The following is a 16,830-nucleotide window of genomic DNA, read 5'->3' as shown; positions in this document are numbered from 1 at the left end:
TATTACGTGTCAAAAGTGAAACAAAAACACTCATGTCAAATACTTTCACTTTAAAAATGAAACTATTCCACTAACTGAAACAATCACATTTCGATACTGTAGTGACAGATACTTTCACAGAGAGAGAAAGAGAGAGACAGAGAGATGTATATGTATACATATACATGTATATGTACACCATTTCGATACTGTAATGACAGATACTTTCAGAGAGAGAGAGAGAGAAAGAGAGAGAGAAAGAGAGAGAGAGAGAGAGAGAGAGAGAGATGTATATGTATACATATAGATGTACACGTATATGTATATATATATATATAGATCTATACATACATGTATATGTATACATATGTGTAGATGTATATATATAGATGTACATGTAATATGTACACATATATACATATATACATGCATACATATATACATGCATACAGATATCTATACATATATACACCCATCACACACACATACACATGCACACAAACACACACATTAGTCATTTGTTTTCTTATCCAAAACTACGTCAAAAGTACTGAATGAATCTTTATGAAATTTGGAAATTATATTCTTTGCATAACGGCCATAACTCCCATGAAAATTCATATATTTTTGATGCTGATGAAATTTTAACCCGAACATAACAGATGAGCATTATTTAGAAAATGATGTCACACGTTATCGAGGCTACCATTCTTTCTGGATGTGCAAACGGGGATGACGTCTTTATTCCAAGAATTCCTCTTACTCCATCAGGAGCAGACATTCCTTTTACATTCAGAAGACTACAATTCCCCCTTCGTGTGACTTTTGCCATGTCCATAAACAAATATCAGGGTCAAACACTGTCTGTATCTGGTCTTCTCTTGGAAGAGCCCTGCTTCTCACATGGACAACTGTATGTTGGCTGCTCAAGAGTGGGCAGCAACAAAAAACCTATTTGTATATGCTCCACAAGGGAAAACAAGGAACATAGTTTACAATGAGGTGTTATAATCACAACAGCAAGAAAGTATGTACATGATCACCTTCTTTTACGAAACTTCATTGACTTTCATATATTTATATTGATATACATATATATACGTGTGTTTGGGTGCGTGTGTGTATATACATCTCTATATATAAAGATGATGCGTAGTCTAGACGGCGTTTTTAGATTTCATTATTCTCTTTAACCCGGGCAACGCCGGGTATTTCTGCTAGTATATATATATATATATATCCCTTTTCACTCAGACAAAGGCAAATACAGACCACGTCACAACAACTGACCTTATAGAACTTTCCATGGCACTCTAACCACATACAGTTCTAAGCTTAGTGAAGCTGCTGATATTGCCAGTGTTGAGTGCTCAATATGTCTGAAATTCTAGACCCCTGATGGAAATGGAATGGAATATCAAAAAGAGAGAGAGAGAGAGAGGGAGAGAGAGAGAGAGAGGGAGGGAGAGAGAGAGAGGGAGAGAGAGAGAGAGAGAATATGGGGAAAACATAAACAAGAAGGAACATCCAAGAGGGTTCCACTTTTATGGATAAAAGATTTGGGTGAGAGGGAACAGAAAGACTTAAGATAAAATGGCCGATGACATGGTAGGTTTTGGCAACTTACTAGTTCAAAGAAGTAGAAACTGTTGTAGCAGCAGAAGAGCAAAAGGAAGAATATGTTAGGATAGCTGTTGTTGCTGTTGCACTCCAGGACAACATCAGCAAACAGACCCATGTTTGAAGGCAATCCTAGTGAAACCATCCTATTTTTTTAGGAGTATCTAAGGCTACACTATTCAATATATCCTTCCTTTTACAGGACAGTCGGATTAATTTTGAAGGAAATTTTTAGTAAGAGGAAGCCACCATATATAGGCCTCCTTGTTGGTTATCAGTTGTATTGCCATCTATTTAATGTTTGTGAAGAGGAGTAGTTTCCAAATGTTGTAAGCAGAACTAATGGAGTGGACCAGTAACACTTTTTAAAAATTCTTTTGGTTAGGAGTGAAAGACAATATTTTATGGGGCCTTTGAAAGTCTAAAACTGGTAGGCAGAAAGTAGAATGTTATCCTGCCTGATCTGAATGTTTTCAGCAGAGTGAACTCCACAAAAGGCAACCAATATGCTAGACGTTGATGATATTAACTCAAGCAATGTCATAAGGCTACCAACCAAGTACATCATGACATCATTCGAACTTAGAAAGCAAAGAGCTACAACAAATACTACAAAGCTTACTGTCTGACGGGTACTATCAGTTCTACCAGTCTACACCCTAGGCTGATACTTTATCAACCCTAGAAAGATAAAAAGTTGACCTCAGCAAAACTTAAACTTAAAACACAAGGGAGTTGGAATAAATATTGCAATCCATTTTGTCTGATGCTTTAATCCTGCCAATTTTATGCCTCAAACTATTCTGAGCTAAAGTAGTTTCTAGTTCCACAAAAAGCTCAACTGAAATCAGCTTCATTTAACAACATAATCACTTTAATAGATTATCTTTCAAAGTAGAGTGATAAGACATTTTTGGCCTAATTAAAAATTTCTAGTTTCTGATGACAATGTCTGACTTTGATACACAGCACTTCACTGAACCAACAAAATTTTACATAATAATAGCCTAGTTATAACAAGGAAATTGTAATTCATTATGTGCCGTTTACTTTTCATTGGTTTGCCACTGTCTGTTTATGTAATGTTTCTGGAATTAATTCAAATAGGTCTTAGTTAAACTGATAATGCAAACAGAGGAGATCAAGTTTGTAACATCTCATTAAACATGTATTTTTTAAAAGTATACTCATTGGCTGTTTCATACGTTAAAATGAATTAGTTAAAATAATTACATCATTACTATTACATTAATATTTATTAGTCAAATAAACCAGTTATTTACTGATGGTGATGATGATGATCCTTTCTAGTTTAGGCACAAAGCCTGAAATTTTGGGGAAGGGAGGGGCTTGTCAATTACATTGACCCAGGACATAACTAACTGGTACTTATTTCATTGATTCCAAAAGGATGAAAGCAAAGTTGACCTTAATAATAATAATATTGGCCAGAGTCAAACTATTTTGAGGGGTGGGGCAAATTGATTGCATCATCATCAGCCGCCACCGCCGGTGCAATGTGTCTTTCTTTTCCAAGCTGGCTGGATGTGATTTGAAGAAATTTCACTGTTAATTCTAACAGGCTACTGATCATGTACAGGTTCTTTTGTCAATACAGTTGATATAGCTAGGTAACATGACATTTGGTACCTCAGTAGCAGGATATAGATGATGTTATTAGGTACCTCAGTAAATAATATACATGAGGTCATTGGGTACTTCACTACCATGATGTATGAATATAGATGTTTCTAGATAATTTTGGTATGCCAGTTTCAAATATGTATGTAAAATTTTTCTCTCATGTCCAGATTTTGTGAAATTAAATTGTAGTTATTTAATGTATACATTAAGATCAATATATAGTCTCTTTGCCCTAGTGGCAAATTAAAGAAATCATTGTATCCCTTTGGGGATGATAAAATGAAGTACTACTCAAGTCCCAAGGTTGATAATATTGACTTTCCCTCAAAATGACTGGCCTTATCCCTAAATTTGGAACCATTGGAACATTTTGTCTTGTTTGTTTTTATTTCTTTGTTTTGGTCTGAGGAAGAGTCTGTGTCCAGAGGCCTTTGCTGTCTCTCTAAGACTACTGAGATCAACTACATCCTTTGGGTTGTTTTCAACTAGTTAGGACATTTAAAGATTATATAACACATTGCTGCTCACTACAGAACCAATCAGGAGTAGTAAATATTTCATTATTTTGTCCACTGCATTTATTTTAAAGGAAAACTTTGAAAAATTGGCATCAGAAATTAAGTAAAATATTTTCCATAACAATCTTTTTCACTGCTGATATTGAGTAGCTTTTGTCATCTCTACTCAAACATAAAACTACTCTATCGTGTATTTGGGGCAGCTCTAAGTTTTTATTCAGTATATCTCTTTTTAACGATTTAGTTGTGAAGAGGAAAACAGTGCCCATGACAATTTTTTAAAGGCCCCCAAGACTGGTGGAAGGTACCCTCAACCTGAAAACTTGACCCAAGTACTTGCAACAGAGTGGACTTCACCAGGTGGTGGTGTTAAACTAACTAATGGATTCAGTCCAAAGTCAAAAAAACAAAGTATGCAAAGAGCTGCAACAAATGCTTACTTCCCCCACACTCTTGCAACCTTTACCCACTCACTTTTCTGTTCCCACTCCATCTTCTATTCACCTTCTTGTACTATGACGGAATTCTGACATGTTGTCATCACCATCTTTATCTCTCTTTCCCAATTACTCCTACCCTTCCTTACATTATGTCAGATATCTATATATCTCCTCTACAACAAGAAAATTGTTCCTGTCCTTTCTTGCTTACCATAACCTCTCAACACCTAGGCATAAAACTGCCTCTCTCTGTTAAGAGTGAGGTGGCCATGTAAACAGCACTCAGTACATTCTGTGAAGTGGTTGGCATTAGGAAGGGCATCCAGCCATAGAAACCAAGCCAAAACAGATAGGGAATCAAGACATTATCTTCTGACTCTTTATATCGTATCAAACAGTTCATTCCATGTAAGCATGGAAGATGGACATTAAAACAATAATAATGACAGTATTAATGATGATGCTGATAATCTAACGATTCTGACAATTCACCACCATACTGACCCTGGAGATAAGACAACATTGATCTTGGCAGGATTTGAATTCAAAGTGCAGGGAGCCAGAACAAATATGACAAGGTGTTTTGTCTTGTACTCTAACAACTATGCTAATTTATTACTTATGAAGGATTTCTCTGCTAAGACTATTGTTTTGCAATATGATCATGCAATTTTTCAGTAAAAACCAATAATCTGGGTAAAATACTTAACTACACTCCCATATAATGGGAGTGAGATGCCAAACAACATTCCCTATAACAGGCTGGTGTACCTCCCAGAGGAAGATTTGTCTCTCATCTACTGAACTTCTGAAGACATTAAGTAATTCTTATGGGTTGCTGAAGACATATTTTTAAATATAATAGCATTGGTTGTTCTTTAGTTTCAGTTCTAGACTGAACCAATATATTAGCCTCAGATTAACCCTGATAGAGTAGGCATATTTACACCCAATAGCCATTTCAGAATGGTATACCAAGGACAACTTTATCTGATATAATCTTTTATTAGATAGTAAGATAATTTGATGAAGATTTGGCTTCTATTTTTAGGTGTACGCTCTCTTTGCTGTCCACTAGCTACATTACCTTGTACTTATACATTCCAGGTGTGAAAGCACCTCTAGTCACTTGAAACCTACAAAGCCATTAGCCTTGACAATATCTCTTTCATTAAACAAAGACATTCCAGTCATGACCATCCCATCTTTTATTTAGACATAGTATACCTAGGATTACATTAACCAGTGTGTCCTTTATTTTTCGAGACAGTAAGATATGATTTGAAGAAGATTTGGCTGCAATTTCTAGCAAGCTGAGTAACCACATTGAAGCTCCTTTCTTAAGTATTAACAGCAGCAGCAGTTATCTATTGAAAGAGCTTTTCATCAGATCATCTCTTGTTTTCATGTCAACCATTTTAAATTACTTTTATGTTTATTGTTTATCTTTTAAAAATAATGAAACATAACTAGAAGCCATAGCTTAGTAATCTGCATCGTTAGCTTATTAATCTAAATCTAAACATAATTAAGAGAAGGAAAAAGAAATGCCAGTGGATTAACTTGAGAACTTGCTGTGACTTTAGTTAAGCGTCATTGTGAAGAATTGCCAATAATCTATTGACTTTTGTTTCGGCAGTAACACAACAAGAGAATGTTTGTGAATAATTTCTGGAATGTTGTTGCTATTATCTTCTCAAAGTTATCTCTTTCCACTCCACCAACTACATTACCATGCATATATATATTCCAGGTGTGAAAGCACCTATGGTCATAAGAAACAAACAAAGCCATTGGTCTTGACAATGTTCTTTTCATTACCCAAACATAATGTAAACAAGAGCTAGCCACCTTTATCCTCACTAAACTCCCTCCGGTCTCTCTGTCTATCTATCTTTAGATATACTCCGATCTTTAAAAACACACTACGGTAGGTCCCATTGCCAAGGCAACTCTGTCAACTATCTTCCTTTTGCAATCACTTCCATCATCTCAAAAGTGATGGAGAGAGCCATCAGCAAAAATAATTTCCAATACTTTGAACCTCTCTACCTCTTTAATGACCACCAATATGGCTTTCTTAAAGCCAGATTTATTAGAGACGTGCGCTTGTATGTCACTCACCAGTGAGCTCTTACCCATAAGAAATTTGATGAAAGCAATGTTGTTGCTCTTGACATTAGCAAAGATTTCAGCTTTGTCTGGTACTTGAATCTCCAGATAAAACCAATCACCTATGGTCTCTTACTGTTTATCATCTTTCAGGATTGGTGGCTTCTTAATCTTACTGCTGTGGTTTGTACTGATGGAGATCTCTCTGACCTGTAACTAGCTAGAGCCTTCCTCTTCAGAGCCTGAAAATTCTTCAGCCTCCTAACAACTACTAACCCTCTTCAGGTCTCAGGTGGGATTCAATGTCTAAGATGGAACTGTTACTGCACACAAAGACAACTTAGACTGCATTCAAAGAAAGGTAATTCAAGTGATTAGTATGAAGTCACTTACCAACATACTCCGACCTCTATCTGCTTTCCTTATCTTAACTACAGTGGCCTCTACTCCTTAGAGCTGGCTAGTCTTAAGCCACTTCTACACAGATACTTCCAACTCATTCTCCTCTCTTCTTTTTATCACCTATATTGTATCATTCACACCCCAACATCATTCTTTATTCCGCAATATCATCCGACTAGAATTCACTCTCCTGTTCAAGAGGAACATTAACCTCCTTGATCTCACACATGGAGGACCTGTAAATGTCACAGTCTCAAAGAATAATGGTACAAAATGTTCTTCTACATTGAACCAATATACAAGCTGCAGGTTAACCCTGATAGAATAAGCATACTTACACCCAAAAGCCATTCCAAAATGATATATCTTGGACAACATTATCTAACATAATCTTTTATTAGACAGTAGGATGATTTGAGGAAGATTTGGCTTCTACTTCTAGAAGGTTGACCAACTATGTAGAGGTTCCCTGATTGGCTGGGGTTTTAGGAATGCTGTAATATTTTGTGGTAGTCATTACAAATTATGTTGGTTATATTAATTAATTTATAAGTCACAGTCAGGAAGCAGGGTCAATTTTTAACAAACCACCCTTCCCCAAATTTAATACTGAGTCATTTTTAATTATAAAGCAAGTTGAAAACGGGCATTAATTAGCAATATTTTGACAGCAGTTATAAAATTACAAGCTTTCATCACATAATCTTCATGGACAATTTAGACATTTAGCACCTCACACTTGCAATAGCTCCATATTCCAATTAAAAATAAAACATTCTAGCTTACTCTAGAAGGCCTAATTACAGGCAACAAAAGACATGGAAAGGAATTAACAGAATATATAATATTAATTTTGCTATTAATAAGTTGGATTGGGAAACAGATTCTTTGACTGTTGTATTCCAACTGATCCCAGACTAGTAACACTGATAATTAGAACTTTGAAGTTCTGTAGATTGACGTTTTTGAAGGGTAAAAATGCGAGCAAAGAAGAAATTCCCCAAGAATGTAGTCTGAAAAGAACTGATTGAACAATTTAGTAAAGTGTTTAGTGTGCAGGTCTAGGAAATGAGCCAATAAGGACGAAGAAAGAAATGTAGATGGATTAAGCTTGGATGGAGCTGGTTTTCTAGACTGTAGGTTCACAGGGGCAGAGACTTTTGTAATAGTGGTAGAAGAGGCAGGAAAGAAGAAAAAAAAAGTACATCTGAGCCAGTGGTTTTAGCATATGAGTTTTTGATACTCAGAAATTCACATAGGCACGGGTGTGGCTGTGTGATAAGAAGCTTGCTTCCCAACCACATGGTTCCGGGTTCAGTCTCACTGCATGGCACCTTGGGCAAGTATCTTCCATTATAGCCTCAGGCCGACGAAAGCATTATGAGTGGATTTGGTTGACAGAAACTGAAAGAAGCCCATCGTATACATGTGTGTGTGTGCTTGCATCTGTGCTTGTTTCTCCATCACCACTTGACAACTGTTGTTGGTGTGCTTACATATCCGTAACTTAGCAGTTCAGCAAAAGAAACCAATAGAATAAGTACCAGGCTTTAAAAATAAGTCCTGGAGTTGATTTGTTCAACTAAAACCCTTCAAGGTGGTGTTCCAGCATTGCTGCAGTCAACTAACTGAAACAAGTAAAAGAATCACAAATCTTAGGTTCCAAGTTCCAAACCATGTCTTCTACCATAGCCTTGAGTCTACTCAAGCCTTGTGAGGGAAGAAAGACAAGAAACTCTGTGGAAGCCCACTGAACGAACTGTCACCTTGCACAGTAATACACTGATCCCAGTGTTCCTGCTACTTTTGGAATCCAGCCTGGAAGTCATTTTCCGTAAGCGAGTTGAGGACCATCTGCGATTCACTCTGGATCTTAACAACAGTGTTAAAATGGCAACCTTTGATTTGCTTTTTCATCTTGGGGAAAAGATGGAAATCAGCGGGTGACAAATCAGGCAAATAGAGCAGGTGAAGAAACAACACCATGTTGTTTTTGACGAGAAACTCACAAGTGAGGAGAGCTCGGTGACAGGATGCATTGTTGTTGTGAAGAATCGAATTCTTCACACTCCACAGATCCAGTTGCTTTTGCTGAATGTCCTCCCTCAAATACTTCAGAATATCGCAGTAGAACTCTTGATTGATGGTCTAGCCCTGGAGGATAAATTCTCAATGCACAATACTGAAGGTGTCAAAAAAAGCTATGAGTATGCTCTTGATTGAGCTGCAGCTTTGCTGTGCCTTCTTTGATTCATGGAGATGAAGGGCTCTTCCATTGTGACAACTGCTGCTTCATCTCAGGGTCATACCCATAGACACAACTCTCTTTACCAGTGATGATACTCGACCTGAAGGATGGGTCTTCAGCAGCATGTTGATGGCGATTTTGACAGACTTCAACATAATGTTCTTTCTGCTCAGTGGTCAGCAGGTGGGGGACAAACTTGGCAGAGAGACTCACTGCATGTTCAATTCAGGCGCTAGGATTGCCTGCACGGACCCATACAACAGACCAACAGCATTAACAATGTCATTGATTGTCCTCCGACAATCCTCATGCACAAGCAGATGAATGGTTTCCACATTTCTGGGAGTGATGCTTGTAGCAGGTCTCCTAGATCGCTCATTGTCTTCCAGGGACCTTATTGTGCTTTTGAAACACCCACACCACTCAAATCATTGCCTCATTGCTGTAAGCTTGCTGAAGCATGCTCAATGTCTCTATAACAGACTTCCCAAATTTAATGCAAAATTTCATGAAGGCTTTTTCACAGTAATATCACTTGGCACACTACTTCATGAAGGCACATATGTCTGTGAGATACTCAGTCACCTCACAGTTATTCATTGAGTAGCTTATTTAGTTGATCAAACAATTAAATCGCCAAAACTGACAAAGTATCCATTCAGTTTAATACCTGGTGTTCTCTGCACTACGTAAGCTGTTTATTAAATTATTATTTTCGTGGTGTTGCCCAATTTATGATGAGTTTTGATACTAACTCCTGATAATAGCAATACTTAAAACGTTGATAATGACGATAACAGTGAGGAGGAGGAGGAGAGCCTCACATTATTTATGGCAGCAACAACGGCAAGCCTGGAAACAATTTATAACAATTAACACACATACAAAGATCTTTACAAGTATAACAACGACCCTTATGAGGTAAATTGTCCTGGTAATGGTGACCACAACAATAATGACAACAATTATGATAATTTTGAAAAAGGCAATTACGACAATGATAATTAGGACAATTACAATGTTAAAAGCAGCACTAACAACAAACATGACAACTTAGACCAGTGATGACAATAATGATGAGACTGCTGACAGGACATTGATGTCTTGCAAACTTTTTCATAGAGTCTATTTTTTCTGTACAGAAGGATTGTAGACCTCATTGCCATATTTGTATCCAGAACATTGGTATGACTGTGTGGTTAAGAAGCTAGCTTTCCAGCCATGTAGTCATGGGTTCAATCCCACTGTATAACACCTTGGACAAATGTCTTCTATTACAGCCTCAGGTCAACCAAGGCATTTTGAATAGATTTGGTAGACAGAAACCTAAAGAAGCTTATCATGTGTGTGAGTGTGTGTGTGTGTACACATACACATATAAGTATATCTATGCGGGTGTCTGCATAAGTGCTTGTCCTCCATCATTGCTTGACAACTGGTGTTAGTTTGTTTACACCCTCATAACTAAGTGGTTTAGTGAAAGAAACTAATAAAATAAATACAGGGGTTGATTTGTTTAACTAAAACACTTCAAGACAGTGTAGAAATAAAATTTAAACACCAGACCACATGATATGTGACACAATGTCATAAAGCCATAGTTTTTTTTTATTATTATTCAGTGGTGGAGGTTGAAAACTCCTTGGATTTAAAAATGTTTCTATACAAATCAATAAGGGATAAATAGGTAGAGTTGAATAAGTTCAATTCCTAGATCGGGTGGCATGTTGTGTTTTTCAGTAAAGCATTTCATTTCACAATACTCTAGTTCACATAGCTACAAATGAATATCAGCAATAGCCGAATGTTAGTTAACCTTAGAATGGACTGTTGTCCTGTGCAGAGGGAATCCTACTGCTCTAGCGTATATACTAAGCTAAAGGTCCTATAATTGTTGTTGTTGCCTCTTCCGACTATACTACTAGGGTTTTAGTGTATCTCAATCAGTTGTTAATGCCTTGATCCTGTATAAATTTCTATTCCATAATATAATTTGTACCTATCCTTGTGTCTGTGTGTGTATATGTGTATGTATGTATGTATACACACACACACACATACATGTATATGGTTGGTATATTCGTAGACAACTCAGTTACAATGTATAAAAATCAAAATAGTATCCATTTCTTTGCACAGCATAGTTTCAATCAATGGACCTCTGGATTATGGGCCCAGCATGCTTCCTCTATGCCACTCTATTCAAAGGATGATTAAGCAAATAAATATTCAATTCTTATATTTTCTGTTCTGGGTTACATTAATTTCAAATTTTGGCACAAGACCAGCAAATTCAGGGGAGGGGGCAAGTCAATTACATCGACCCAGTGTTTAATTGGTTCTTATTTTATCAACCCTGAAAGGATGAAAGGCAAAGTTGACTCTGGAGGCATTTGAACTCAGAATGTAAAGACAGACAAAATGCCACTAAGCATTTTAACCAATGAGCTAACAATTCTGCCAGCTTGCTGCCCTATGTTCTGGGTTATATTACTTCTATTACATCATCATTCATGTTATTTATTTATTTATTATGCGTTGGACTGTTTCAAATGTATGAAATATAGCAACTACACAAAACATGCTGCAGCATTGGGATGTTAATTCACTTATTGAAAGACAGCATTTCATTCTGTCAATACTTCAAGACTCATATTTGACAAACCACATGCATGGATTTATGCATGTGGTTTCAGGGAATCTCTCCATTTACCACTTTTTGACCAGCTTGAAACAAATCAATTCTAAAAAATGTTTCCCCAGCACAGCTTAGGAAGTGAGATTGCTAGCTTTCCTCCACAGGAAAATTCCATAAAAAATGAATTCTGGGTAAGAAAATGGATTAAAATTTTCATTACAGTGTAGATTCTGAGATGGAAGTAGAGAGATATGGTGGAGTGAACATTAAGTAGGCTTGACTTGGGAGTTTTGAGAGAGAGAGAGAGAGAGAGAGAGAGAAAGAGTGTGTGTGTGTGTGCATGCATGCATGTGTGCTCCCATGTGTGTATGTGTGTGAAGAAGTTAATATAAAATCCCAACAAGCTGAGTTAGGTACAGGTTCCCCTCCTGCTTGAGTCATTTCCTTCTTCACTTACTCCTTGCACAACTGAATTTGTAACAGCAGCCAATAGTAAGCTAACAGAATAAAAGAGATGGACTTTACTCGGCTGATTTGCTTTTAAAATAAACTGTACACAATGACAAAACCATCTGTAGGAATCTCACCAGCCAATAAAGATTAGAGCAGAGATGGAGGGGGAGGGGAGAAAGAAAGAGACAAACAGTCATACAGATTTTCAGAAAGAAGTTGGTTTCCATAGATAACATTTAATAAATGATCAGAAACAATAGAAAAATAATTCAAAATTTCAGTTATAACAAAAATATTTAGTGAAATAGTACTATTACCTTTTTTGATGAAAAATTTGTAGGGAAGTAGAATAACTAAAAAAAAAAAAAAATGAAAATGTTCCAAAATTGCTTGCAGTACTTTCCAAAAGATTAACTCACTTTCCCTAAAGGGAGATAATCACAGCTATTTGTTAAAATATCCAAAACCTGCAGAAGAAAAAATATAAGGAAAATGAAATAAAACAAATACAAAAATATAAATTTAAATATAAGATATAGGTTATACATATCAGTATTTTCAGAATCTGAATAGAGTAAAGAAATTAAACTATTACTATTGTTTGTTGTTGATATCTGAGTGGACATGAAATATACACAAACACACAGATGTTTGGTTAAACAAAACAAATCACTTGGAACACTTGACCCTTTAGCACTCAGCTTATTCTGGTAAATGTAATGCATATTTATTCACATTGTTTTGAATTAATCACATTATCTTGTGATTTCAAGATTTCTGAAACTTGAGTCAAAATTATAACTCAAATTTCTTGTATATGCAAGTAACTACAGACAACTAGCAAAATGTTTTCTAATCAAAATAAGTGAAATGTAGAATAACAAACGAGGTACCTTTTGACAAGTCACCTGATGAGACACATCTTCCCCAATGATGCACCACAATTGTTTGTATAGCATCTCACTTGTGAGCCACTGACATACAGTGGGCTGAAATGATCGTAATGATCAGTAAAGAATATTGTGAATTCCATTTTCTGTCTCATATTTTATAAGCTCCATGTACACAAAAGGAATTCCTGAAGTAAATCCAGTGCCATTTAAATCCCTGCACACATATAACATTAAAAGTGAAGCCAAACAGTTCACCAACAGCCTAGGTATAGCCAATAGGGTAGAAATATTAGCCAAGAGGAATGGCATCGTCACAATCAAAGACAATAAACTGAACTTTGCCTCTAACCCAAAATGCCGACTGATCAACTCAGCCAAATCCAAGATTGGTCTGGTGAGAAAATATATACTAAGCAAGATCATAAGGAGAGCCTCCAACCTCTCCTTATGGTGCAGCACCAACAAGGTGATTTCATGGTTTAACGCCAATCAGGGGAGTGGTAGAGCAAGGTTCACCCAATTCAACATAGGCAACTTTTACCTGTCTATATTAAAAGGGTTACTGATCAAGGCATTTTCCTTTGCAAGGGGCTTCACTGACATTAATGATAGAGACATAGACATCATCATGCATGCCAGGAAAACAGTGCTGTTTAATAAAGGTTCGACCTGGGTCAAACAATCCAACCCCAAGGGTTTCTTCAATGTGGCAATGGAAGCCTATGACAGTGATAACATTTTATGGAAGAAGTTCTCTTCTGTCCTCTTTTTGTCTCTACAGAGATGATGTTCTGGCCACCTTTCTAACTCAACGTCAAGACTTGTGTGAGAAGAACATTCTTCTGGCTAGTAGACAAGCACTTCACACAGACACAACATGCATGGACATCTGCTCAATAGGCACAACCTAAAGGTCTCCTTTAGCTCCTTCCCAACATAGAAAAAATATTGGCAAACACCCATAAAATGTGAGCAGAGGCCAGTTGCTCATGCAGGGAGTACAATAACTGCCCAATGGGGGGGGGGGGCAATGTGAGGCTGAGGAAGTCATATATGAGGCTGTGGTAGTATCCAGCCCTAACAACCAGAGTAATAATAGCAGTGGCTCATCCAACAACAATGGTAATAGTGGAGGCAGCACCAGCAGCCATTAAGCGACAGCAATGCATTAAGTGGCAGGAAGAGTAACACTGACAACTACAACTGCAGTGGCTCATCCAACAACATCGACGACAACAATGGCAATGGCAGAGGCAGTAGCAGAAACAGCAGCACCAACAATGACCACAGCACCAGTGTTACGGCTGGAGATGACTATCATGCCAACACCAGCACTACTAGCAGAGCTACCAGTCTTATACCCAGAATTAACAGCAATGGCAGCCACAACACCATTGGCAACACCAACACTATTGTCGGGGATGACTACTGCAATGGCAACAACAATGGTGTCGTTGGACCCACGCCCTGTAATTACAACACCAATGACCGCGCCAACAACAGCAGTGGCAACAACAAAAACTTCAGGTCCAGAGCCAATGGAAGATATACCAGAGGCACTCAACCAGCACTCAAGTTTGGAGAAAAACTGGGTTGGCCCCAGAACCGCCTTCAAGTGGCACCTGTACAACCACAGGTCCTCTTAGGGTTTTGGAAAGACATTACACCACATCCTTGGCCAACCATGTGTGGTACCTTAATGATGAAGAAACTCCATATGAAATTAAATGGAGGATCATAGAGCAACAGGGGTCCTTTATAAACAGGAGCAGATGATGCAAACTTTGCATAGCAGAGCAGGCAAGGATCCTTAAAGACTTGCTGGACCCAGAGTTTCTCTTAAACTCAAGACATGAAATCTATAATTCTACCCCCATTTCAAATGCTACCTGCTGCAGGTATGGGATTACCCATTCATAGATTAAGGCTGTAAAAAGTGTTTATGGACCGGAACCAGCCTCAGGGCGGAGATTCCCCATTTGCTTTATAAATCCATAAGATTTGCTGACCAGACCAGTCTAACGGTGATAACCCATCCCATTTAATATACACTCAGACTGTGCATATTATTCTTTTGTTTACAAATTAAATGACTGTAATGGTTTTCTACCTCCAGTTTGAAGAGAGTTTATATGCCCGTGGCCATTGGAGTCTGATGAGTCATCTATAAAGCTAAGCATTTTATGGATATGAAACCAATCATCACTATATGACTGGACATAAACACACACATGTATACATACATACGTATATATATATATACACACACACACATGTATACATACATACGTATATATATATATATATATATATATATATATACACATATACTTACACATAGATATATATGCTTACACACAGATATATATAAACATACATAACATACGCATATATATTTATATACATGTGTGTGTGTGTACATACTTTCATGCATGTATTTTAAGTATATATGTATATACATATGCATGTATATTCATGTTTTACTTCATAAATTCCTATTATTTATTTTTAATGGAGTGGTACTTCTTGGACAATATGTGTGCTCACACACTTGCATCTTGACACACAAGCTTCAATAAAAATATATGAAAATAATATCACTTTCTCAATGTAGTTTGAAAAATACAATTTTCCAACAATTGCAAACAAATATAAACATCTATATTTGGAAATACAAAATTAAATTTCAAATTGAATTTTCTGTTTCTTTGTTGTTAAACATCAATTAAATTCATGTTAAGAGTATGTGAGGTGAATTTTGAAAGTTTTATATAAACGTCTTAATAATTTGCAAAGTAAAAAATATTAAATTAGTAATATACATAATTACTTTATTGTGGCTAATCTAATTAAATTCTGTAACTTTGAAAACCTCATTAAAAGCATAAAGAGAAAAAGGGATTTGTATGTATGTGAAATGAATCAAGCCGTTTATACTGTTTTTCTCAAAATATGCTTGAAATGAAATTGCTATGCGTGTAGGTTTGAATATATTTTATGCACACACACACAGAAACTGTTATGCCAACATGTATATTTATATGTACATTATTCGCATTGTATATACCTCTTTCAAGTATATGCATATACATAACAGATATACGTATTTAGACACACACATCTTCATCATCATCATCATTGTTTTAATGTCCACTTTTCTAAGCTTGCATGGGTTACATGGAATTTGTTGAGGCAGATTTTCTTTGCCAACCATCACCTGTTTCAAGTAAGGTTACATTTCCCCATGTCCAGATACTATTTTCACAGAATATTGAAAACAAAGGATACTGATAGCATTATGGTGATGTAATGTCAAGGTAAGATGATAATACACCTGTACATACATACATCATCATTCAATGTCTGCCTTCTATGCTGGCATAAGTTGGACAGTTTGACAGGAGCTGACCAGGAAGAAGACTACTCCAGGCTACTGTGTCCGTCTTGGCAGGGTTTTTACAGCTGGGTGCCCTTACTAACACCAAGCACCCCCACAGAGTGGACTGAGTGCTTTTTATGTGACACCAGCACAGGTGAGGTCAGTTTTGGCATGGTTTTTACATATGGATGCCCTTCCAAATGCCAACTACTTCATAATGTGGGCTGGATGCTTTTTACATGATAACAGCACCAGCAAGGTCACCAAGTACCTTGCAAGACAAGAAATTTTGAGAAGGGAGGGGGCATTAGAGGAGGGGGTCTTGTGTCAGATGATGAAAGGTTAGAGTGTGACCATAGAGACAGAAACAGATGTCTTATCATTACTATAGAGGAGGTACATGGTTAGAGAGAGAGAGAGAAATTAAATAAATGACAAAAGAATAAGAAATCATGTCTTGAACTTCATTAGCTTACAGCTGTTTCTGCTATAAGATGCAATACA

At 36.8% G+C, this 16,830-nt stretch overlaps 1 protein-coding gene across 16 annotated transcripts in view; it reads right to left on the bottom strand.

The window, feature by feature from the left end:
• Positions 1–16,830, bottom strand: part of LOC106869828 (uncharacterized) — a 484,455-nt gene that overhangs the window by 375,629 nt on the left and 91,996 nt on the right. For 15 of the 16 annotated variants that reach the window (XM_052976406.2, XM_052976408.2, XM_052976409.2 and 12 more), the window contains exon 2: positions 12,372–12,521. The gene's annotated coding sequence lies outside the window, so the exon portion shown is untranslated. Of the gene's footprint in view, positions 1–12,365; positions 12,522–16,830 lie in introns of all 16 variants that reach the window. The other variant, XM_089341650.1, reaches the window with a different exon arrangement.

Source organism: Octopus bimaculoides, chromosome 25, assembly GCF_046866305.1.
Source record: "Octopus bimaculoides isolate indiv1 chromosome 25, ASM4686630v1, whole genome shotgun sequence".
Taxonomy (NCBI): Eukaryota; Metazoa; Mollusca; class Cephalopoda; order Octopoda; family Octopodidae; genus Octopus; species Octopus bimaculoides.
The sequence above is the reverse complement of the archived record's forward strand: the minus strand, read 5'-3'. Positions and strand labels throughout refer to the sequence as shown.